This window comes from Ambystoma mexicanum, chromosome 5p, assembly GCF_040938575.1.
Source record: "Ambystoma mexicanum isolate Mex_15411 chromosome 5p, UKY_AmexF1_1, whole genome shotgun sequence".
NCBI classification, from domain to species: domain Eukaryota; kingdom Metazoa; phylum Chordata; class Amphibia; order Caudata; family Ambystomatidae; genus Ambystoma; species Ambystoma mexicanum.
This window is the reverse complement of record NC_090930.1, coordinates 768,909,815-768,934,235: the sequence shown is the minus strand read 5'-3', so window position 1 is coordinate 768,934,235 and position 24,421 is coordinate 768,909,815.

The following is a 24,421-nucleotide window of genomic DNA, read 5'->3' as shown; positions in this document are numbered from 1 at the left end:
TCCATAATGGTATTATAAAGTTTTTCATAGCCTATTCCACTGTTATGTATGCCATTTGTATGTGTTTGCTTTTGTTTGTATGCTTCTTCATTGAGATATGGTTCTGTGCTGGTGGTGTGACTCCATTCACCTCCACAGATATTTAAGAAGTTATTTTTGTTGACATTCCGTTTATTTAGAAGTCTTTTTTGTAATTTAGTAGTTAGTTTTGTTTGTGGTTTTATTCTGTTTAACACTAAAATAAATAACTTCCTTTTGTGAAGGATTGCACTGTCTATCAAAGCTTCTAAAATTCATTTCTAGGTAGGTTTTAAGGGGTGTGCATGATTTCTCTCCTGTTTTCATAAGATTTTGAAGGACTCTCTGGCAGAACATTTTTTGTAATATACTTTTTTTGGTATGGTTACTTGCCACTACATCAAGATTTATAGGAGCAGTGTTGGCAGTAGTGGTAGCTGAATTGTTGTTAATCACAAGAGGAGGGAACATTTTTATACTGGAAGCTTGTTTTGTTTCACTTAATGACTCTATTAGATCTTTTGTTTGAACTTTTTGTACAAATTCTGCTAGGGATGCATGCTTATTTTGGACACTTTTATTTTCGTTTGCTCTACTTCTTTCTCTGTTGCTTTCTACGGACTTGGTTTTGGTAGGCATTCTTTGGGGTCTGTTGAAAAAAAAGAAGGTATGGGTTGGGCTGTTCTGCAATGTATGCGTGTTGCGTGCATGAGTGTGTGAGTATGATGTAACAATGTATGTGGTGGTGTGTGATTGTGCATTGGGAGCTACAAGTTGTTGGAAAGGCTATTCTTGCATTTGTGTGTTACTATACTTGGGTTCAGATAACAGTACAAAGTAAGCTAGTGGTGAGGAGAAGTATTAATACCAAATCTAATGGTATAGCATTGAAATAGTTCTTTGTTCTGTAATACTAACATTCTAGGGGCTGATTCATGTCATTGGTGCATCGAAAAACTGGGATTTGTGTACTACTCTTCTTGTTAATCGCTGTTTAACAAATGGGGATTTGTGGGCAGAATGGTGTACAAATCTCTGTTTTTTTGGCACTGAAATTCCATGAATCAACTGCACAGTGAGTTTGAGTAACAGTAAGAATATTATGGTAGTATTGTACTTACTTTTTTTGTTTGGAATGAGCAGGCTTCTTCGGAGTTGTTGTTTGTACTTCAGATGTGGTTGCTTTTCAGGAGAGTGGTATTCACTGCAATTCACTGCAATTGTAAAAGAAAGAAGTTAGTAATTTTGTGTTTATAGCACTGATGTTAATTTAGACGTTTATTTTTTATGTTTTTGTAGTAGTATTTTTGTTTGATAAGTGAACATAGTGTATGAATGCAGTTTCCTTTGACTTTGTGCAGGCTTTATATTTTACTTACAATATGTCAGTTCAATATGCTTTGCAGATAAGTAGAATACCAAGTGTGTGAAACTCACTTCGTTTTTTAAGGCTGTGTTATTGAATGTTAGGAGATAGAAGAAATAACGATATACTTATTTTGCGATTTTCATAAGGTAAATGGCAGAACGTATATAGGGAAGCATGGAATGTATGCATTTGTGAAGGTATGGATAATAAAGAAGAACAATGTGATTATAGGAAGTGGTGTTATTTCAGCTGGGAGCTTTTCAATGATGCTGTCTATCTGTGTGAATGTATGAAGATGCATAATCTTATCCTGACTGTGTGTAATTTTATAATATACTACTCAGTGTTTTTCTATAATTATACTGTCATTTCTCCCATTTTTTAATATTATATTTTTTTAGATAGCTGTGTGTGTAACAAAAATAGATAGCAGACAGGTTTTGGAAGTGAGATTTGATAATAGCAGATGGGAAAAAGGACAGTAAGTTCTTTTTATAGATTATCCAGGTTAAGTGGCAGTTATTCTGTTCATGTGCATTCTTAAGAGTTGTTCATGTACGGTGCAGAAAATAGGCATTCCTGTAGTTTGTATTCTTGCATGTGGATATGCCTGTAGCTGTAAGTAGAAAATTTTGGAGACTTGTACAGTAGTTTTTGTAGTAGGTGCTTTCCAATGATATGAGACTTGCACTCAGAGTGATCACAGTTCATTTGAAGTGCTGACCTCTGATGATGGAGTTAGATGTAGAGTTCTTGGATGTGATTGGTGGATGGTTGTGTGACTGCTTAGCTGTATCCAAAGAGGGAATGGCACAGAGAGTGAAGTGGGATGGGTAGAAGGGCTGTGTAAGAATTCTGCTGTCCGTGGACACCGCGGCTGTCCGTCGACAGGGCGTGCCACATCCAGGGTTTTCCTGCAATGCCGGCATGGAAAGGGGTCTGTCGGGATCAGCCAATCAGATGTTGAGGTTGTGGATTTGTGTTGAAAGACACTTTGTGCAGTGTAGATGGCAGAGGTGGAGAAAGTCAGGGTGTTGGTGCTTGCGGATTTGTTTGTGCATGGTTTACAGCAGTATGCTGAATGTAGGCATGTGGTAAACAATTGTGGAGCGCTGTGCCTGATTGCAATGTACAGGGAATTGTACACGTGTGTGAAGATATGTGCAGGATGAACAGTCCCCATGTGATAGTTTTGCACTATGGTGCTTTCCATTTGGGCTATGTCAGTGCCCCTACTTTGTTGGCATATTTGGAACACTTGGTTCAAGCAGTAATGAACATCCTTCAAAATGCCAAACTTATTTTCACTGGATTAGTACCTAGGGCAGTATGGGACAATAGTTCTGTTTTATGTCCTCAGCAAAACATTGCTAGGTGTGTAATCAACCGAGGCATGTGTGCTTTCATGCTTAGAGTTGATATGTCCTTCTGTAATAATGATAATATTGATTCCAGTAATGCTGTTTATTTTAAAGAAGATGGCATTTATTTTTCTTTTATGGGAAATGCCATGCTGTTCTGGAATGTAAGGGATGCTTTGGAGAATGTAATGTGAAGATTTTAAGAGTAAAGTAAGAAAAAAAAGAAAGAAATATACAAAATAACAGGTGTCTGTCAAGCATCTGCAAAAAAAAAAGGCTCTTTTCAGAGCCAACCTCAAAGGGGAAATGGGGCACACTATTTAAATTTAGATACACCACGCTCAGATTTTTGATATGTCCGCGCACATGTCGGTAGTCTGCAGACATTGCGTATAACATATGGGATTTTAGGGTAGAGAGCATGCAAATGAGAATGAGAAAAGCAAGGGATTGGTCAGTAAAGTTTACTGGGTATGTTGTGTAAGGAGAGAGTTTGTCAGAAAGTCTTTTTTCTGAGAGAAGAACAGCTAGCTATGGCTGTGTGTTTCAGAAAACAGATTATATGGATTTTGGGAGATTCATGGATACATTGGTTGGAGGTGCATGCAGAACGCTGTGGAGTAGCTTCAGATCTTGGATTCCCCATGTGGAAGTGCACTGGCATGGAATGCCTGGAATTAAGTGGCTGGATTTGTTACCTCTCTGTGCTAGTTTGGAGACAGAGCATCATCCAGACATAATTATAAGTCATTGGGGAGGGAATAGTTTAGGACATGTGTCTGGAATTTCTTTGCAATTTTCAATGAAAGAAGGACTTGGGAAGGTCATGGACAAGTTTCCAAATCCCCAAATAATTGTTCTCGTATTGCGCAGAGACAAATGTCGCTGCGTTCTTCATTTGGTCCACAAATGTAGAAAGTGAGGCGCAATGTAAATAAGGCTGTTTGTACCTTTCTAAGAGATGTTGGCACGTCCTCTTTCCACAATTAAAAAATTATGTTTCATAGCGTATACATTTTTTGCAGAGATGGAGTTCATCTTACTTATGCTGGCCATCAGATTTTTCTGAGAAATGTTCAAAATGCATTACTACCTTTTTAGGAATTACAGCCATCCATTTTGCAGTAGGTGTTGAACATTTGAAGTTTTTTAAACACAAACAAATACCACCAAACTGCTCTTTTCAGAGCAACCACTTCCTCCCAGACAAAAGTGCAATGGTTATGATAGGGCAGCACCCCCCAAAAGTAAATGTCCGCAAACTTCTAAAAAATGCACAGGGCCCTGCACTATTTATTTGTTACTTCTATTTTTAAACTGTGAAAGGCGGCTCTGAAAAGAACCTTTTTTTGAGGGGGTTTGTTGTTTCATATATTTTTTTTTTTTTTTACACACAACACAATTCGAGAAGAGGGGAAAGGAGGGTAAGGAAGGGACACAAACCACAGGGATAAGAAAGGGCAGGTGGAGAGAGGAAGATATAGGGTAGGCCTTATTTAGGTAGTGGGCAGACCTTCTCATGCTCCTTGACTGTAGTCTTGAAAGCACTGCGAAGACTCTTCCCCCCTGCAGAGTACTGCGTCGCAGTACATACACAATATTGTGACCATCGAAAGGTAAGTCTCAACAGCATCATGAATGGCCTGTGAAGCAGCTGGAGGGATCCGCTGTCCCACAGGAGTGTTTCTTGTGGTGACAGGAGCAGAAACGGAGGATGTGGTAGAGGAATGCAACCTACTATGTTGATCACAAGGTACAACCTTGCGAATGGCCCCACCGTGGAACGACCTTAGGTGTCGCTTCATAGATTTCGTACCAAAGCTGTACGAACCAGGCCTCCCACGACTCAGCACCATGTGGCACTGATTGCAGGTGACCTTGTTCGCACATGCTTTTGGCACTCCACTCTGAATGATAAACAACCGCCACACCCAAGACTCAGGGCGATTACTGGTAGTAGGGACTTCCACTACCTCATCCTCTTTATCATCTTCATCCTCCTCTACATCCTCCCACCTGTTCCACTCTTCAGGCCCTTGTGGAGGTGGTGGTGGTGGAGGGTGTGGGGGTGATGCTGAGGCAGATGTAGCACCTAGTGGAACAACAGCAGCCATGGATCCCATCAGGTTTCAGCAAAGGCAGCACAGCAAAACCAGGTATTCTTCAATAGTAGGAAGACAGAATAAAGATCAGATCTGGGGTGTGGCCTTTTATAGGGGTGCTGGTGCACGCTCTGCAGACAGCCTCGCTGTTCGCGGACAGATCGAACACCCCAAAAAGTCTCAAAAAGTTCCAAAATTATGTAGAAAGTTAGGGTCATTGTCTGGAATATGTGTAATAGTGAATATTTACTGTAAAATACTTTGGATTGCCCAAATAAAGTACTTTTAAAATGTTCGCTGTCCTGAACAGTGTCCGCAATTCAGGACACACGCTCAGTAAGGGTGCGGTCACATGATGACGTTGCGAACACATCCGCAAAGGGAACCTGTGTCCGCAGGACACCAAATGCACATGAAAGGTTGTGCTCATGCGTGCGGGTGTTCAAACTAATTAAAAGTGCGGCACAAGTAATACAGGCAGTTATGGACAGGCACGATATTCGTGCGACCTATTGGTGTGGTGCACATGTGCGTAGATGTTCTACAGACTGTACGGACAGGCTAAATGTCCTTAGGACACTTCCATTTTGGTTATTGCGGACATCTCGGACACCAAATGTGTTCTAAGAACAGTTCCATGTTGCTTGCGGACAGTATGGCCAGGTATAGTGTCCTTAGGACACCTCCATTTTGGTTAATTATGGACATTCCGGACACCGATTGTATTCTAAGAACAGTTCCATGTTGCTTGCGGATAGTACGGATGGGTAAAGTGTCCTTAGGTCACCTCCATTTTGGTTAATTGCAGACTTTCCGGAAACCGAGTGTGTTCTAAGAACAGTTCCATTTTGATTGCGGACAGTGCAAACAGGTATAGTGTCCTTAGGACACCCACTTTTTGGTTAATTACGGACATTACAGACACTGAGTGTGTTCTAAGAACAGTTCCATTTTTATTGTGGACAGTAAGAACAGGTATAGTGTCCTCAGGACACCCCCATTTTGGTTAATTACGGACATTCCGGACACTGATTGTATTCTAAGAACAGTTCTATCCTGCTTCCGGACAATGCGGACAGGTATAGTGTTTTCTAAGAAGAGTTCCATTTTGATTGCGGACAGTACGGACAGGTATAGTGTCTTCAGGACACCCCCATTTTGGTTAATTACCCACATTCCAGACACCCGCGCTGTCCACAGACACCTTAACTGCCTTTAAAAAAATACGACACAAAGGACTAAATTAAAACACATTGTTTTTTTTTATTATATACAGATATAAAATGTATGAAATAGACAGGGAAGCAGAAACAGACACAAACAGAGGGGAGTTAGGGGTTTGGAGAGGATGGATGGGAGGGGATGAGGGATGGATGTCTCATCAAAAAAAAATCTTGGTGTTGATGGTTTGGGGATAGTTGACTGGGATATGGAGAGGGGGATCTGGTGCATGTGGGACAATGATATTTAATTTTTTCTTTTATGTGGTCCTCCACAAAATGTTTCAAAAGATTGACATTTTCCATAAGCATGTCCTTTTTCTGTTCCATGTGCTGCAGAGTATTTTCTAATGTCTCTTTTGGTGTATTATTTTCAATGTTTGTATGGTCTGTTAAAAAATATATATATACATATATATATATATATATATATATATATATATATATATATATATATATGTATATATATATATATATATATATATATGTTAAGTACACATAAAGTAATGGTTATTAAATTGCCTATATAGAGAAGTGTGTACCATTAGTATCACACTTTTCAGACATTTCCACATTTCCACATGTGGGAAATTTTCCTCAAGCCATTCCAAAGTACTGGACATTTCTGTGTAAAAAATATATATTACTTTAGCATACCAAGTGCAGAAAGTTTAGAAATATAGAAGAAACATGAAGTTTACTTACTAGTTTCTGGTAAATTGTGTTCTTACTGTTGTGTAGGTCTGCTGTTATTCTTAGCTGTGCAGTTTCTGTCATGTAATTATGTTGGAGGCATATCTTTTTTGTTGTGGTATATTCTATTTAAGTACATATGGTATTTAAATGGATGGTTGATGTGTTACATATATAGGTTCCATTTCTTATTTATTATTAAATATAATGTGTTTATGTGCTGCTTTTTGAACTTTTTCAGTGTTTATATAGCATGATAGAACAATCTAAAATACCCTCTGAGTTTTTGGTAGTGTTGATGTTGTCCGCACCGTCCGCGGACATTTACACAGTCCTCGGACATCAAAATCACTAGCAAGGGTTTCTGCATGTTATATGTATATAAAGTAAGGGAATCCTAGTAAACATCTATCAAATAAATTCACACTATATATATGTGAATTCAGTAAAAAAAAAGCTTTGATAAAGGGACATTATGGTTAAGTTGCGTTACTAAAAACCTATGAAATTCAGTAAAAAAACGTTGTTAAAGGGACGTTATGGTTAAGTTGCGCTACTAAAAATCTATGAAATTCAGTAAAAAAACTTTGTTAAAGGGACGCTATGGTTCCAAGTAAAACCGAAAAACCCCTGAAATTTACCAGTTATGGTAAGCTATGCAACCATAACTCGCGCCACCACCGTGCATTTCTAAGACTAACGCCCAGGACATCAAAGATGACATCACAAATGTCATTGATGACATCACTGATGACATCAAATGTCTAACTCGCTGTTTTTTCTTTTAGTGATATATCTTAGACAGTAATAGTTAGGAACAAAGAAATAAAAAATTACTATATTTGTAGACTTATATTTCAAATGTGTTCTTACAATAATTCACTTAGGGTCCACTCACAGCATATGAAATATATGCATAAGAAAAATAAACGCTTAAAAGATAGCAAAGCTTTCTGTGTATGAAGACAATCAGTAAGGTTATCAACACTTTCTTATTGTTCTGTTATTTTTTTATTACTGTACTTTCTCTGGATGTGTTCATATTTGTATTTGTATTACTTTTTTATGGTGCAGTCACATCATGTGATATTTGTATATAGGGAAGTCCTAGGTTTGAAGTAGAGCAATATTTTCTGTGCGTAAAGATAATCAGTTAGGTTGTGAACACTTTCTGCTTCTACTGCTGCTTTCTTTGCATACTTCACTTTCTCTATGATACATATTTATATTTGTATGTGTTGTTGTGTCATTCTGTTTTGTATGTAGTAATGAAATTATGTAGTCAGTGGTTTTATTAGCTACTTATTACATGTTGCACAGTACAGAAAACTCTAATAAGAAAGCATTTATTATTTTACTATTCAACATGGGAAAATTATGAATATTGCACTTCCATCATGTATGCTGCACACAATCCTCGTATTTATACATGAGTAGCTTAGTATATTGTTAAGAACTTCATAATAGAATGCTATGTATATCAATGCATTGTCTAATGCACTACATAGCTCAAGACATATATTCCAATGATCCATAACAATTTTTCTGTCAACATTATAATAAGAATCCCTTGTACAGAGTTTTTATAAAAAGTAAATACACATGTGATGTCATCAGTGATGTCATCAATGACATTTGTGATGTCATCTTTGATGTCCTGAGTGTTATTCTTAGCAATGCACGGTGGTGGCGCGAGTTATGGTTGCATAGCTTACCATAACTGCCGAATTTCAGGGGGTTTTCGGTTTTACTTGGAAACATAACATCCCTTTAACAAAGTTTTTTTTACTAAATAACATAGTCTTGCCCCCCTCAATATGCCCCCAATATTTCATAATTTCGTACATGATTACATTTAATTCTTTTTATGTTAAATGGTTCCCCAAAAACCTTTGACATAAGAAGGTACACCAGCACGCCCCTAGTAGTATGTAAAAAATAGCTCAGCAGTGGATTCATTGGCTAGATCGACTAAAGTTTTTTCTCTACTATGTTCCTCAAGGAGGGTTTTCATCTTATTCTTGGACCCTATGTACGGGAGGGTGAAGACATTAAAAGTAGACCTGTTGATCCACAGACTTGCATGTTCAGCAAGTTTAGAGATGTTGCTATTTTCCAATACATACGTAGACTACATTGATCAATTTTCACAGTAATGCTCGTGATGTCGTATTCCAACAATAAAAATGTTGCCGGTGTATTCTCATTTAGGCGCAATAGCCTCCAAAGGGTACATCTCTCAAGTAATGCTAATTTAGCTACCATCTTTTGGCCCCAGAATTCTATCCCATAAGTATAATGGAGAGTCACTTACTGTAATCTAGCTTAATGATGGTTCCGACACAATAGCCTCCTGCTTTATAGGTCAGAGAGTTAATGGCTCCTGTATCCTCTGCAGTCCTAAACTGGACATTTTGCAATTGTAATTTTCCATCCAATCTAGAATCAACTATCACTCCAAAATATTTATAGAAGTTGGCAGTCTCGATTGTATCTCCATTTAATGTCCAGTTCCGAAGCTTGCAGCCTTTCAAAGAGTGATTTCTTTTGGAGAAAGCACCATGATTTCCATCTTACTGATGTTGTTCTTTAGTGAATTGATCACCACATAATCATGTAAGTGGTCAGACAAAGCCTGCAACCCCTTTAGTGTTAAATCCAACAGTGCCAGGTTGTCGGCATATGTCAGCCACCATATGCCCATCCTGCCCAACTTTGGTGATATTGGAAGTGGAATTTGTTATTCCATCACCCAAGTCTCAGCCAAGTATATGTTAATGTTCATGTTAAAGGATATTTGTACCGCGCACTATCACCACCGGAGTGGTCCCCTGGCACTCTGGCGGCTCTGAAAGAGGGAGGGAGAGGTGGGTTAGTAGGTGGGGCTGGAAAAGTGCAAGATTGCAGTGATGTGCTGTTGGCAGCCTCAGCCCGGTGGTTCCGTCGGCTGGGCCTGGGGTGTACGCGGCCGGTAGTCGTCGTTTGCTGATGTGCGAGTCTATGTGTGTTTATTGTTTTGTTGTTGCAGTGTAGTGAAGTTCGTGCGGTTTGTTGTGCTGGAGGTTTGTGGTTGTGTTTGGTTTGGAGTTTGAGAGGTGTATGCAGAGAAGGAAATTGGTAGTGGTATTGGTTAGTTGGTATCTATATCCTGGATTGACCGGTTGGGCTCGTTTAATCTTACACGACGGGGTGCTTGCGCACCCAGTGCCTTAGAAGGTACGTGTCCATTTTGCATTCGGGGCCGCTTGAGCATTTAGCTGTCCCCTCCGTCCGCTCCCTCAATAACTTTGCATGCTCCTCACCCCCGCCCACATGACCAGCGCACCTGCTAGTGTCCATACTTCCGATTGTGCGGTGATTGGTGATCTCTCGTCCGTTCCACAACCCTGTGGTACCGAGTTGTAGCTGTACGGGTGGTGGGGATGGTAAGGATTGGCTGGGGTTGATGCCTCCATCTCCCTGGGTCTCGCAGGTGGACACCTGTGTCCAGCGTTAGCCCTACTGGTGCTCAGAGTATTTCTGTCGGTTGTAGGGGCTTGTCAATGTCCTTTCCTGTTAGGTCATTTGTCTTATTGTCGTTTCGGTTTTAGTCTTTGGTGTTGAAGAGCCAGGTTTTTAGTAGTTCCCTGAATTTAAGGTGATCTTCGGTGTTCCTTATTACTTTTGGGAAGTTGTTCCAGGTTTTCGCGGCTAAGTGGTAGAAGGTGGTGCCTCCGAGTATAGGTTAAACAGTGTCGGGTCCAATATGCAGCCTTGTCTGAGGCCAGAGCAGGTATCAATCCATTTACTCATTCCCTCAAGATGGTTAACTCTCACTCTTAGTTTTGTATCCTTATGCATTCCCGGAGCAGGTATCAATTAATTTACTCATTCCCCCAAGATGGTTAATTCTCACTCTTACTTTTGTATCCTTATGCATGACAATGATCGTACTAAGCAAGCCCCTAGGTATGTTCTATTTGGTCAGCTTCATCCACAGCCTACTCCTGTCAACAGTATCAAAAGCCTGCACTGTAGTCAACAAAAGCTACATAGACAGGTAACTTCAGAATCAACCCTGCCTGCTCAATGATGGTAATGAAAGACAGGCCGTTGTCGGCAGTGCCAGAACCCCTCCTGAACCCTTTTTGATTGGGAGGAATTATGTTACTTTTCAGGATCCAGTTATTTAATTCTCCAAGCAATACCATAGCGAAGATTTTTGCAGGGGCATCAAGCATTTCCAACAACCTTTAATTGTGTAGATCCTGCCTATTACCTTTTTTGTGGATGGGAACTATGGTGCTTTCTTCCCATGTAGTCGGGAGTAGCTGGGTGATGACAATCAAAGTAAAAAATCAATGTTATGCACCATCCCATGCTCTCGGATAATTTGTTATTAACAAATTGTGTTTCTATCCTTGTTTCAAGGATAGCAATGCAAGTGGGAGAGCAGCGGTGAACACTGCTGCTCTCCACCTTCAAAGAAAATGCATGAAAGGTTCAGAAATGAACATATCATGCATTGGGCTTTCCCCTGCACCTAAACCAAACAGATGTCTTTCATTTTTGCGCATTTGAAAGCTCATCCCATTTGTGCTCTTCGGATGCACATTGAAATGCGCAGAAATGCACCTTTATTTGTGCAAAGGGAGTGAAAAGGGGTATCTGAATGATGAGATGCGCTAGCACATTTCAACACTTGCATCAAAGGTTTGAGAATCTTGGCCCTCTGTGTGTACTACAGTGAACACAGAAAGCTTTACAGGATTATATGCACTTGTGAACAATATCCAGGCAGCAGGTTTAGACTTTCAGTGGCACACCATAGAAGAGGAATGCTTTATAACAAATGGGTACCACTACACCCACACATAGCCCTCAACGTGGGGGCCATAGCACAAATGCCTATTGGCCTCCCTTTGCAAGTCCCATCAGGGCCCGGCGCTCTAGATGGTTAACAGGTACCTATAATTATTTTGATGTCTGTCCGTTCCAAACAGCATTCCCACTGCACCTCAGTGCCAATAGTGTTGAGAGCACTTATGTGGTGATGACACCCAAGGTAGCCTCAATGTGCCTTACTTCGTCCACTTCCATTACATCACACATCAAAGGACTGTATTCTTTGAGTTAGTTGACAATCCTCCAGAACATTTTCGTGTCATTTGTCATGCCGCAATGTACCGCTTCTTACATTCTAAACGTATTTATGCTGTTTTAACGACAATCTGTACAGTGCATAATATTTGCCTCCAATTGCGCATGTTTCTTTGGCTCAAGCAAATCACATGCAACACCCTTGAGTTCTGTTCTTAATTGCCTCTTTCTGTTCTGTCGTAATGCTTGTACTAATATTTTATACACAGCTGTTATATCTCACGATACGCTGATTAGCCATTGCTGTTGTCATCACATTGTGATACAGCCATGCACACTCGATGGAAAATGGAAAAACTGGTAAGAAACTCACTTATCACCTCACCCGCCAAATGTCTCTCTGACATTTCCCATTTTACAGCGCATGTGAGAGGTACATGATCACTCTCATCTCTGTGTAATACGCACACGTCTACCACCAATGTAGAATGTTTAGTGCTGATTGATGTTTTATACAATTTTAAAGGTACTTCTTCACATCATAAATAACAGTCAACAAGTCTGTTTGGATGTAATTAAAGTTTTGAAATGCAATAGAAAAACCCAGATGAAATCTTTTAAGCTCACATCAATTAATATTCTGGTACTTGTCTTGATGATGGAGAACGTGAAGCCAGGATCAATCTACTTTTGAGTAGCATGCTTCTATAAAGATTTGATCATCCCTGAGACAGGGTGTAAACCAATGGGCGCAGGATCCGCAAATAGCAGTCAGTTAGTATACCCCAAACCTACTGACAAATCATGTACCTCAGCGTCATCCATCATACAAGTCCAAAGACAGCATGCCCAGAATTTCAGAAATGTGTTTCTCAGACAGCAGGCCCAGAATATCATACGTATCTTTCTCTATAGCCAGCACAATCTCCCCTGGTGCCTTCTGTACCATTAGGGTCGACAGCTTAGTCTCCACGGGCATGCAGGAGGCCTGTTTGGCACAGCTGACAAGCAGCAATAGATGAGGCATCCTAACAAGGTGAGAGCAATAATGATCGTAAGAATGATCATTATGCTGTGTAATATGGAGGATGACAGAGAGCTGTATGAGACAGGTGTAGCCGAAGAACAATTTCAATTTGATGGGTCACCTCTGAGAAACAGGTAACGTGATAGCAGTACTCCACAAATTGTACCTCTGGACGCATTGTGGAGGATCGTCATGGAGGAGAGCATGATTAGGTCCTGCCGGGTGACCTTTGTGTTGCCCGAGAAGTCAGCTGAAAAGGGGTTTCTTTGTCTGGACCCCCAGAGGTTGAAAATTTGCTGTGTCCTCGGTGATTACAGATAGAGGAATTTTGTTGTCCAGGAAACCAGAACGATCGTCGTCTGCTGGTGGAAGCATCTTCACACACTGGCTAACATGGACCCAAGAGTCTTGGCCTTTGTAGCAGACCACAGTGTGGGTTGTCAGCCAAACCTGGTAGGGTGCTTTGCAGCTTGGATGCAGTGAGGACTTCTTTTGATGAACCCTGAGGACCACCCAGTCACCCAGCAGGATGTCTTAACATGGCTCCTCTGGTGGTTAGGGAAGTGCTTCTTGGATCTGCTGGTAGTGAGAACTGACAACAAGCATTAGTCTTTTGCAATAGGCACCAACAACATCATCATTAAGTTGTAATCACAAAGTTCTGGTGATGGTGGTGGATTAACCGATATTCACGTGTCTACCCATAAGTATTTTGCGGAGCGAAAGACCATGCACCCTGTTGACAGTGTTCTTTATGTCCATGAGAACAAGAGGTAGGGACTCTGGCCAGTACAGGCCAGGCTTTTAACACACTGTTGCAAGGCATTTTTTCAGATCTAATTGTTTTCGCTCCACCGGCCCACAAACTCTGTGGGTAAAAGGGGCAGTGATAGTTTTGAAAAATCCCTAACACAGTACAAATGTTCTGTACAATCTGTCCTGTGAAGTGAGTACCTCAGTCAGAGTTTTAGGAAGACAGATATGAAAAAACGAGCGAAGAATTCTTTGAGCAGTTTCCTAGCTACTGTGATTGAGACTGCATGCTTACAGAGGTTAAGATGAATTCTAAATCTTTCAGCTATCACCTCTTTTTGCTATTGTCACCAGGAGTAGGATGAGTATCTCCAGAAGTGGGTCCTGTGCCTGCCGGTCCTAGAGACCCAAGCTACTCCTCACTGATGAGGCCCAGCAAGGCCAAAACATGTCTTGGGATGCTTGTGGTCTCATGCAGAAGGGATGTGACCTATCAGCTCAAGTTGGACTGCCTCTTTTGGGGTGGAGTCAAGCATGATTTGCTTATGGTCTTTCCCCTTCTGTAATGGCTTGGCAGGTAAAGAATAATGGTCTGGAGGGTTGCCCAGAGCAATGGCAAAGTTTAGGATTAATTATAATCCTTCCAGCCATCATCACCTCTTGTGTTTTGATATAGTCATCCCAAGTGGGACGGTTATGCCCAAACTTGGGTCCTACGCCTGCTGGACCTAGAGACCCAAACTACTCCTCACTGATGAGGCTCAACAAGGCTGAAACATTTCTGGGGATGCTTGTGGCATCGTGGAGAAGGGATGTGACCTAGCAGTTTGGGCTGGGCTGCCCCTTTTGAGATGGAAGCAAGCCTGATTTGCTTATGGTCTTTCCTCTTTTGTAATGGCTTGTGAAGAGCGAAAGTCTGTAGGGTTGCCAGAGCAATGCCATAGTTTAAGATTAATTCTAAACCTTCCAGCCATCACCTCTTGTGTTTTGCTAGAGGCCTCATTCCAACCAGAAAATGTATCAATCACCACCAGTACGTACTCAAAGGTGGCACATTTGATCATCGAGATAAAATCAATTTGAACATGTACCAATGGCCAATGGGGTGTATGTGTGCCCCTGGTGCCATTATCACGGGATTCCCCAGGTTGAATGTGAGGCATGTAGGACAGTGGAGACAGTATCTTTGTACAAGAGAGGGGAACCTGGAAGGGTACCAGTATTTCTGAACATTAGCAGTCAGTTTACCTTTGCTGGAATGTGACACAGAGTCTGCGACCCGTGCTAGGTATGGCAATAAAGACACTGGGGCCACTAAGCAGCCCATTTCATCACACCATAGGCAATCTTAATGTAAAACTAAACCTTTACTTTCTCAGCTCTGTTTCTCGGCCTGTGGGACCACGTTTTGGAGGTCCACCGGGATGGAAAGAAGTACCAGGGGATCCTCTAAAGAGAGAAGAAACAGCGGCACATAATCAGGAACCAGAGGGCCATGTAAGGCCGCATTCTTTGCATGGCAATATAACAATGAGTTACCTGTATAAAATCATCAGAAAAGTGTGTATGGGCCTGGCATTTTTCAATGGCAAGCACAGCGTTAAGCAGTGCCACAACATAAGGTGCATCAAGAATGGGTGCACTGTGAGGGGTCAGTAATGCGAGGCGGACAACTGCTTGTAGCTCTCTCAGTATTTGACATTTTATTTTAAACAAAAAATGCAAAGAAAACCTAATTAAGCCTACTCTAGCAGGTGATTGCCTACCTAGTCTTGAATCTAAGTGAGAATTTCTTAGCATACAAAAAACTGGCCCCAACATTAAGCAACAAAACAGTCAAAACAAATCTTAAGCAACTTAAATGAAAGATTACCAAATAATCAGTGCCTTGAATGACTTCTACTTATCCAGCGCACTTCTTGTTCCCCAGGAATGTTCAAAGTCAATTTCTCCCAAAGAAAAGTATAGTCTAAAATCAGCTATTGAATGAAAAGTTCCAAAGAAACAAACATTCACTCAAACAAAAATTTACTGGTAACAGTTCTTTCTTCATTTGTTGAAAAGTTCCCTTTCCAAGTTCCACAAAGAAAAGAGCACCGTTGGGAATCCTGGATAACCTCCTTCCAGGATAGAATTGATAAAGTTCAAAACAAAAGTACAACTCCTGCTTTTGTAACCTCTGCAGCGTCTTTAATATAACTTGTCAGGATATTTCTTCTAAGAGGGCTGCTTTTCCTTGACAACTGCCTTCTACACATGGTATTGTGAAAGCATGCATCTCTACTTAACAGTATACTACTGCTTTAAGTACATTTCACATAAAATGTTCTGACAAAATTATAGAGAACCACAGTTCTACAGGTTCTGCTGCAACTTGATATTTCAGGAAATTATTAGGCAACTTGGACATGACTCTTCAGCCTCTACATGTATGCAAGGCACTCTTATTTCCTATGCCATAAGAAAGGGCAGCCTCTTTGCCTTTTCTGTCTTTGTTACAGGTACCAGAGAAATTTGTCTTGGCTTCTAGACTGCTTCTTTCTCTCAGCTTTAACAGTCTCAGCTTTCTAGATCGGTGATCAGTTATTTTAACAAGCACCCAGCTCCCTTCTCCAGCTTTATGTCCACCTTCTTGCTTCCTTTATTGCCACACTTCCAGCCTTGGATAACCTTGTCATCCTTGTATCAGAGGACACTGGGTTTATAAAAGCTTAAATAACTTCAAAACATTGATGTTTAGATTTTAATGGGGCTGGTTTCACCTTAAAAAGCATTTGTCTCCTTGCTTGGGTAATGCTTGTTCTTCTCATGATTTCAATCATTTCTAAGACTTCAAAGTATTTGTTCTGAATGTTACAAGAGTTAAGTTTCACTTAAGAAACAAATTTAGGTATACACGAACACTCTTTTATTTTGATCAAAGATTTTATTGATTTAAAAATTAAAACATTACACTTATCTCTCTGCAATACAGGATAGGGATGTGGGAAGGGGGGGCGAGATAGGAACAGCAGGTGGGTGAAGGGAAGGGGGAGGGAGGCTGGAAGGGAGAGGAACATATGCAACATCAACATTTCCAGGTGAGGGTAATGGGATGGAGAGAGAGAAACAATCAAGAAACAAAAGCAGCTCGAAACTCAACTTCCGGGACCACGGTCCGACAGACCGTCAACTTGACATAGGATGACCTCGTGGCATAGTCTATTCATGGAAGATTCGTTACCCCCACTTTTCCGGGGCATCTCTCAGTCTAAGAGGCTGGGGAGCCACCCCTGTCATTATGCTAGCCTCTTCCCATCTTCTCCATATTTTGTCCGCTTTTTGCGGGCAACCCCTCGCCGCGTACTCTCTATGTTCCATTATAGCGCATATGTCCACATCTGTGACCCACTGGTCATAGCTTGGCGTACGTTCCAAGCCCCACAGTTGCACAATGTTCCACCTGAGAACCGCCATCGAAGTCGACCAGAGCAATTTCTCATAACGGGAAAGGTCAGTTTCACTGGAGATCCCCAGGAGAAGGAGTTTTGGGCACCTCTGTATCGCTTTACCCATAACGCTAGACAGTTTATCACAGCATTTCTGCCAGAGCTGCTGTATCTTACTACATTCCCACAGAATATGGAAAAAGGTACCTTCTTCTCGTTTGCAGCATAGGCATCGTGCATCCAAGGATTTGCCCCAGCAGAAGAGGGCCACTCTCGGGTAGTAGGTGCGGTGCAGGATCTTCAGTTGGACCAGTCTTAGCCTTGAGGAAATGGATGTTTCACGCGGGTACATCAGGGCCTCCACCCAGTCCTCTGGTTGAAGTGGACCCACATCTCGTTCCCACTTTGTCTTCAAACTGGTTAGTTCCGGTGTCGCAAAGGATGTTATCACATTGTACATGGTAGAGGTGACCTTCTGGTCCACCCGGCCCAGAACTATGTTTCACTCTCATGGGGAGCTTTCCATTTTGTGGAATTCTCGCTGGTGGTTGTATAATGCAGCGTTTTGCAGGATATATAAGAATTTAGGAAGAGCTATCATTTTGAACAGGGCCGCTATGCCCATCAGCGTTAGTGGCAAGGAGATCCAATGGCGAGTATCTTCTGCAAATCTTGTTACAAGGGGGGAGAGGTTCAGGGTTGTGCATTCAGTAAGATGCTTCGTGATACATATCCCCAGATATTTGAACTGTTCCCTCTCGATCTGGTAAGGGCCAGCCTCTAGGTTTGCCATCGAGGTGTCTCCTATAGAAAGAGGATGGATTTGGACCAGTTCACATGTAATCCGCTGAATGCCTCATAGTGCTCTAACAGGTGCATGACTCTGGGGCAGGAGTTGCTCGGGTCCTTAAGATAGATGAGCAGGTCATCCGCATAGAGGGATATTCTGTCTTCCCAGGTCTCAGACCATCGGAAGCCTTCCCAGGTTGGCGCGTTTCGCAGGAGGATTGCCAGTGGTTCGATAGCGATTGCGAAAATCATGGCCGACAGTGGGCAGCCCTGCCTTGTGCCCCTTCCAGATTGAAGAGGTCCGAACGCCAGCCATTGACTCTGGTCCTGGCCACCGGGGATTCGTACAACAGGCGCACCCACCTCATGAAATTCTCACCGAAGCCCATGCGGTGCATTATGGTCCAGATGGCCTCCCATCTCACCGAATCAAAGGCCTTTTCAAAATCAATTGCTAGTAGGGCTAGTGGGCCCTGTATGCTGTTGGCCCTTTCCAGGGCTGAATGTAGCCTGTGAAGGTTCATGCGAGTTGATCTCTGTGGCATGAAGCCGCACTGGTCTGGATGTATCAGGGAGGGAATAACCTGTTGCAGACGGTCCGTTAGTAATTTCGCCAGTATTTTGGTCTTGCTATTGATGAGTGAAATTGGCCTGTATGAACTGCATCTTTCCGGGGGCTTGTCCGGCTTGGGTATCACTATTATTGTTGCTTCTCGCAGATCTGGTGGGAGAATGCCCTTTTCTAGCGCATGTTGATACATTCGGAGTAGTTGGGGGGCCACCACATTGGTTCCCACCTTCCGCCATAGCTCAACCGGTAAGCCGTTAGGTCCTGGGGATTTACCGGTTCGGAGGCCTGCCATGGCACTTAGGATCTCATCTTCCGTGATCTCCCTCTCCAGCAGTTGCAGTGGTGTCTCATTTAAGGTGGGGATATCAATTTGGTCCATGATCGTGACGTCCATCAGTGTTGTGGCTTCTCTGTACAGTTCAGCGTAGTATTCCGCAAAGCCTTGGCTTATTTCCTGGTCCGTCACCCCTGCGTTCGGCCCTCCTCTGTCGAGCCTTCGGACATGACTGCGTCCCTGCTCCTCCTTTCCAGCCAAGCCAGCATCTTGCCAGCCTTTGTAACCTGTTTCATAGAGTCTTGCTCACATTGCAGTATGCGCTTGTTTCGCATTGTCCATCGCTATGTTTTGAAGACTTTTCTGTGCTAGTAGCAACATCCGATTAGAGGCCGGTGTGTCCTCAATTATGTGCCTCTCCTCTGCCTGCTTAACCTGTTGTTCGGCTTAAGTGTCTTGCTCCAGTGCTGTCTTTTTTTTGCGGTCGTCCACGATATTAGTTCACCTCTTAGCACCGTCTTGTAGGCCTCCCACAGTGTTCCTGGGTTCATTGCCGTTTGTGTGTTGAGCTCGAAATATGTATTGGTGGTGTCCTGTAGCCTGTCCACAAGCTCGGGGTCACCCAGGTGGTAGCTATTCAGGCGCCAGCTCGGCGGCGGAATCCACCTGGATGTTATGAGTGTCAGTTCTAGCGGGGAGTGGTCAGAGATGCCTCTGGGAAGTATGTTTATTTCTTGCGCCCTATGTAGATCAGTTGCTGGGGTGAAGAGATAATCTAGCCTGGAGAGCGAGGCATGTGCCCCTGAGTGGAAGGAGTATGCTCTTGTGTCTGGGTGGCTTTCTCTCCATACATCGCATAGGCCTAGTGCGTTGGCAAACGTGGCAAGTCTGGTGGGAACATTGGGGTTTTTATTCCGCAAGTGTGATCTGTCCAGGGTTACATTCATGACTTCATTAAAGTCATCTCCCAGTATCATGAGGTTAGAAGTGTTGTTTCCAATTAACGGGGCAATGTCAGTAAGTAGTGGCTCTAGTAGAGTTGGGGGTGCATAGGTGGCTACCAATGCAATGGAGTGATCCCATAGCTTGCCTGTCACATATAGATATCTGCCGCCTGTGTCATGGGTTACCGTCGTAAGGTGGAAGGGGAGGTTTTTGTGTACCAGGATCATGACGCCTCTTGAGCCCATCGTGAAACCTGAGTGGAGTGTCAGCTTGTAGTTTGTACGTCTGAATAGGGTACAGTCTGTGCCCGCAAGATGGGTCTCAGACAGGAACACTATGTCAGCACACCGCCTGTTTAGAAACTGCCGCACCAACCGGCGCTTGACTGCATTGCCCAGACCATTAACGTTCCATGTCATAAGCCTCAGTGTTCTGAGAGCGTTGCTACTACCGCTATGTGATGCCATGGGTGCTTGTGATAGTCACTGCCTGTGTTGCCACTGACGGTGTTATGAGCCAGCTGTGAATATGCCCGTGGGTTAACACTGTCTTATCTAGCCATATTATCTTGTGCGTTTGACAGGTCCCGTCTGTAACTAAACTTAACAAATCAAATCGTTGGTCTGGTGGAGGCCTTCTGTTCCTCCCCCTGTTGTCGTGGGGGGTCGACCAGTCTCCGTCTATGTTTTGTTCAGCCAAGCCTCCTTGAAGTGGACTGTTGTCCCTTTGTGATAAATCTTGAGTTGCGCAGGGAAGAGCAGGCCATACCTCACTCCCATTGTTTGCAGTTGTTTTTTGAGGTGGTCGAAGGATTGCCTCCCCTTTTGCACTTCCCTGGTGTAGTCGGGAAAAAAGGCCATTTTGGAGCCATTGAATGTGATGGTGCCTTTTGCGTGCGCATGTTGCAGTAAGGCATCACGATCCCTGTAGTTTAAGAACTTTGCAATTACCGTGCGTGGAGGTTCGCCGGGCGGAGGTCTGCCCGTGGGTACTCTGTGTGCCCTCTCTATGGAAAAGAACTTGGAGAAGGCATCTGGCTCATACAGGTCAGTCAGCCATTGTTCTAGAAAGAGTTCCATGCAGGGGCCTTCGGCCTTCTCGGTTCTCGGATATGCTGAGTATGCGCACATTGTTACGTCTAGATCTGCCTTCTCCATCTTCAATTCTGTCCTCCAGTACCTTCAGTTTAGTTGTGACATTTTAGAGCTGCTGTTGCATGTTATGCATTCTATCCTCTGTATTTGATATGCGATGTTCAGCTTCGCCGGTGCGTGCCGTTAGTTTTTGGAGATCGTGTCAGAGGAGGGATACATCCATACTTATCCCGTCCATTTTCTGCTCCATTGATGTGCGGGAGTCGGCTATCGCAGCCATAAAGTCCTTCAATGAAATTCCCTGGTCAGTTTCTATCTCGTCTGCGGATTGCGGGTGGAGGTGTGACACCTGGGGCGGAGGGATGGTGTATTGATCCATCCTGCTTTGTGTGGGGAGTTTCCTTGACTTGTCTTTCCCCATGGTACCAATATCACTAGCTGCATATGGTTCTGCGTGCCTGGCCTTTTGTAGGTGCTATCGTCTCACTGCGTGCTGTATTTGTGCTCTGACTGCACCCTGTAGGCGTTGTGATTGCACTTAGGGGACCACAGCTTGGGCTAGTCTGGGAGCGGTCTGTGTATTCCAACTATCCCCGCCACTACTCCTTCTTCGGGTAAGGCCCCCTCGCGTCTAGCCCTTCTTCAATAATGCAAATTGAGGATGGTTCGGTGTGTTTGCTGCAGGGGGGCCTGGCAATGCGCGGGTTGGTGCTACCCCGGGGGGTATGCTCCTGACGTTGTTCCACTGCAACATGGCTAACTATTTGGGGGAGCGGTGGTCCTCCAGGGTCTAGATACAGCATGAGTTTATGCGCCGGTGTGGGCTATTTGACCCGATCAGCATTAGTACTTCACCCCCACTGTACACCTCTTGTGCTGTGTGCTTCGCCAGCCCGTGGATCAGCGGTTGTCGCTGCGTTGTCTCGCTCCGGGGGGATTCTGTGCCGCGGGCCCACACAGGTGCACGCCCCCAGGGAGCCTCTTTCTGTGTCTTGTGGCGGCACACCTCCAGTCTGGGGCTGTATATGTGCTGTTAGGTTTGCGGCGCCTGCAAAGTTCGCCAGTAGACGGGGCTGCATGGGCTCTAGCCACTCACCCCAACCCCTCCACCTCTCCCCCGGGCTGTCTTGCATGCCGTTGCCACCGGGAGCAGGGTTCGGGCGGGGACGCTCACCCACGCCTCCCAGCCATACTGGCACTTCTTCTCCGTCGGTGGCGCGCAGGCTAGCCTCACACGCTGGGCCACTCGGGAGGCACGTCCCTCATTCTCGAGTAGCATCGCTGTCGGCGGGGGTCCCGGGCGTCCCACACGAGTGGATACGCGCCCTGCCCTCACATCCGCATGGGTCCACTGTAGTCCGCCAGTTGGGAGGGACACCGCCAGAGCCTCACTGGGGCCGCACTCTTCCTCCAATGTAGTCTGCGGATCAGTAGCAGGCTGGGTTCCGTTGCAGTGCGGCCTCACTGCTCCGCTTCAGGGCATTCATCCGTGCGTGCCAGTGGCCATTTTGGAGGCTGGATGTCGTACGCCTCCAAACTTCTTGTGGTCGTTTCTCTTGTAATCGGCTGCGGTTTCCTCTGCTCTACACCTCGTTTGTGCCCAAGAGTGTCTGACACCACACGGAGGTGTTATCAGCTCTTAATTTCAGGCGATTTTACCAGGATGTTTGTTGCGGTTGCGGGAGCCGAGGAGACCTACGTCTTTCTCTTCCTGCGGCTACCCAGGCCCCCACGAACACTCTTTTTGATGATGAACTTCAGCTTAATTACGTGAATTCCCCTTTTTTCATACATCGATCTGCTTTAACGTGGATCGGGAAACACAGTTTCCTACATGCAACCTTTCTTTTGATTTTCGTAGTCTTGTAACTCTTTGGGAAAGTCAGCTGCTACTTCTGAAGTAATTACTGACAATGTTCTAACTCTTAGTAGGAGACACACATCCATTCCGGTAATGATTTAAATACAACAGTAGAAATATAAAGGTTTTCTTTCTATGCAAGCACTTTAACTTGTGCTGAATAAGCGTGTCTTACAATGTTCCTTTGTTGCGATAACCTCCCACTATTACGGACAACTTTACTCACTCTCACATCAATATGAGTGTTAATTCGTCTGGCTACAGTCACTGGCAAGGAGTTTCTCATGAATTGGATTATGGGGCTTCACTCACCGGCTCCAAACTCACAATGGTTGTGGGCTGCTTCCACTTTCCAACTTTCTTTCTGCTTCTACAGCTTCAGGCACTCTTTGGACCCACACCCCTCTGCAGTACGGGTGTCTCAGATCCGGCCTCGACCACAGAGTGTCTCCTTTGCTCCTGGTTCCCTTGGATTGATTCTGCACACAGGCCTCTGGTAGATGCACAACTTCAGCTCTGCATTCACAGAAGGCGCACCTGGAAAGACTGTTAACTTCTCCCAGTTTCTTCCAATGCCTCCACAGCCAAACAAGGTTTGTGAGCACAGGACAAACTCAGAACCTGCCGGTGGAATCTGCTCTTCTCGCGTCCTGGTGTCCCTTCTGTGGTCACACTCACTAGTGGACTGCCAGCCTCGTGCTCTGCTTCTTCTTCTGCTACTACAGCCGACCTTCCAGCTCCTGCCCCAGCTTCGTTTTGTTGCTCCTTCCTACTGCAGCCTTTTATGCCCCTCAGGTGGGGCCATTGGTTTCAGGTGCAGACCATTAGTGTTAATTGCCTGAACCTGGTAAAGGCTGCTACGTCGGCTTGCCTGTCATTTACCTCTGCATACCTCTTTATCCCTCTTCTTCATCACAGTCCCTGAGGGATACATGGACATGAAGTGAATTTCCCCTTTATTCATACATCGATCTGCTTTAACGTGGATCGGGAAACACAGTTTCTTACACGCAACCTTTCTTTTGATGTTCGTAGTCTTGTAACTCTTTGGGAAAGTCAGCTGTTACTTCTAAAGTGATTACTGACAATGTTCTAACTCTTAATAGGAGACACACATCCACTCCGGTAATGATTTAAATACAACAGTGGAAATATAAAAGTTTTCATTCTACGCAAGCACTTTAACTTGTATTGGAAATCAGGTTTTTCCATGACCTTTCTACGTTTAGTAGTGAATTTATATCAACTGATGTTTTTAGAAGAAATATTGTAGGGTTTAACATTTTTAAAGACAGATGGTATTAAAAATACAACACTGTTATCACTCCTAATGGTGTCTCCTAGGCATTGAGGAGGGCACTTAAGTTTGGGGATAATAAAAAACATGTTCTTTTGATATAACAGATTTAGTAGGTTCAACCTTAGGTTTTACTTCTTTAGTTTTAACTGTGGGTTGAAAAGTCTCAGAACGACAACAAGCCATACCGTCTTCTGGAAGGGTAGTAAGAGTATCTTTCTTAGAGAGAAAATTCCATGTCTCTTCCTGCTCAATCACCCCACTACCCTGGGCTTTATCTCCACCCAGGAGATCCTCGCACAGTACACCAGCTCCAGGATTGGATTCAGGAAGCTTCTCCTCTCTCCTGGCCAAATGGAAGGAGACTTTAGGCAGGATTTTGGTGGGGGATTTGCAAAATCATCCGCAGTACCCTGTGCAGTTAGGTAGTTTCTCTGTTTCAAGAGGGTCACATAGTCATGTGAGATGCCAAAAGCATAGTGTGAGTCTGTGTAAGTAGTGGCCAAGTGTGTGTGTGGCTATCATGAAAGCATGCGTGAG